The following is a 2,758-nucleotide window of genomic DNA, read 5'->3' as shown; positions in this document are numbered from 1 at the left end:
TGAAATTAAGTTTCTTTCCCAAGAGTATATTGTACTCATGCTTAAGTATGAATAGAGGTTACAGAGAAAGATTTGAACTACTACCATTGATAAATCTTTAATGGCAAAAATCACTATTTAAGAATGGAAAATATTGTGCATACAATGAATAACTGTTTAATTACCAGAAGAGAGAAAGCCATCAAATTCTACGTCTAAATGTTAATGCAGTCATTTTCAAATAGATCATCTACCCTCCAGATCTAGCCAAGAATAATATGGCGAAGTTTTTCCAATTCTTGAAGTATATGGAAAATATTTTTCATAATATTTGTTGAAAAGACACCATAGTACCTGATTTGCTAAATCTAATGTTTTGGAAGAATTAATGATGCTCCTGTTTCTTCTGTCCTTCCCTAGAGCCATATGTGTGCATGTATCTGTGAAATGGCCAATCCATCTAACAATTATATATGTGTATGTGTATAATGATATAGACATGTACATATATGTTTACATATGCACACATATATAACATAACAGAATTAGATGTAAACTCTATCACTATTTTATACTCCATTGTTGTTTCAATAAGTCCAAATTAACTGACAATTCGCCTTTTCTTAATATTTTCTTCTATTATTTTATGTTACAACTATTTGCCATTTTAGCATTAATTTACTAGGATTGAACATATACTACTTATAAGGAAAGAAGGAAGCACTTAAGAAGCACCTTCTCTATATCATGAACCATACCAAGCAATTTAAAATATCTCATTTGGGGGGCAGCTAGGTGGTTCAGGGACCGGAGAGCCAGACCTAGGGGAAAGAGGTCCTGGGTTCAAAGCTGGCCTCAGACACTTCTTAGCTGTGTGACCCTGGTTAAGTCACTTTATCCCCAGTGCTTAGCTCTTACCTCTCTTCTGCCTTGGAACCAATACACAGAATGATTCTAAGTTAGAAGGTAAGTGTTTAAAAAAAAAGAAATACCTCATTAGATTTTCACAACATCCTTTAGAGGCAAAATATTATTATCCCCATTTTCCAAATGAAGAAACTATAGCAGACAGAAATAAAGTGACTTATCCAGGATGTCTCACAGATAAATATAGTTGTGACAAGGTATTATGAATGAAAGAATCCACTGAAAGCTTTGCACGATGACTATTATCAACCATACTTATTCAATGTTATGTTATAAATGCTAGCAATAGCAATGAGAAGAAATCAAAGGAATCAAAATGGGCAAAGGAGTAAAAATATCAATTTTATAGAAATATATATAGGTTTTCTTTGCAGATGATATGATGGTACAGGTGGAAAATCCTAGATTTTTCAACTAAAAAGTTTTTTAAAACAATAATTTTTAAAAAGTAGCAGGATATAAAATAAATCCACATAATTCATCAGCATTTCTATATATCACTAATAAGACCTAGAAAACTGAGACAGCAAGAGATATCCTATTTAAAATACTGATAGATAGAATAAAATACCTGGGAGTAAATCTGCCAAAACAAACCCACAAACTACATGAACATAATTATACAAGACATTTTATATAGATAAAGTCAGATTTAAATAATTGGAGAAATATTCATTGTTCATGGGTGGGCAGAGTCAACATAATAAAAATGAAAATCCTACCTAAACTAATCCATTTATTCAATGTCATCCCAATTCAATTGCCAAATTTTTTTTATTGAGCTAGAAAAAAATAATAAAATTCATTTGGAAGAGCAAGGTCAAGAATATCAAAGGAATTAATAAAAAATTATAAAGAAAGGAGTTCTTGCAGCATAACGTTTTAAACCATTATAAAGCAGTAATTATCAAAACTATCTAGTACTGGCTAAAGAAAGATTATAGAAAGGTTGATCAAGGAAACAGAACAGACACACAACAAGCAATAGTAAAAGATTATAATAACCTTGTATTTGACAAAGACAGAGAACCAAGCTTTTGGAATAATAAGTCACTATTTGGTGAAAATTGTTGGGAAAACTGGTAAGCAGTCTGGCATATACTAGGTATAGATCATGATAAAGGGAAATCAAATCAAATCAAATTCAAAGAATAGGAAACATATTTCCTATCAGATTTATGGATAGGAGAATTTGTGAATAAACAAGAGATAGCATTGTGAGATGTAAAATAGATCATTTTAAATTACATTAAATTAATAAAATTTTATACAAATAAAACTAATGTAGCCAAGATAAACAGGTAAGCAGAAAATTGGCAGAAATGTTTAGATAGCTTCTCAGATAGTGGTCTCATATCTCAGACATATAGAGAATTTTGTCAAATTTCTAAGGACATTACACATTACTCATCTGGTGAATGATTAAGGTTCATGAACAGATAAAATCTGGATGAAGAAATCAAAGCTATAGGAAAAAATGCTGTCTAAATCATTACTGATTAAAGAAATGCAGGGAGCAGCTGGGTAGCTCAGTGGGCTGAGAGTCAGGCCTAGAGATAGGAGGTCCTAGGTTCAAATCTGACCTCAGACACTTCCTAGCTGTGTAACTCTGGACAAGTCACTTAAACCCCATTGCCTAGCCCTTAGCACTCTTCTGCAAGGAAGGTAAGGGCTTAAAAAAAAGAAAAACTCAAATCAAAATAACTGAGATATCATCTCACACCCATCAGATTGGCTAAAATGATAAAGGGGCAAAATAATGAAAGTTAGAGGTGATGTGGAAAAACAGGACCACTAATACACTGTTGGTGGAATTAAGAACTGAACCACCCATTTTGAAGAGCAATCTGAA

The sequence above is a fragment of the Gracilinanus agilis genome, chromosome 5, assembly GCF_016433145.1.
Source record: "Gracilinanus agilis isolate LMUSP501 chromosome 5, AgileGrace, whole genome shotgun sequence".
In the NCBI taxonomy this organism is placed as follows: domain Eukaryota; kingdom Metazoa; phylum Chordata; class Mammalia; order Didelphimorphia; family Didelphidae; genus Gracilinanus; species Gracilinanus agilis.
Note: the sequence above shows the minus strand (reverse complement) of the source record.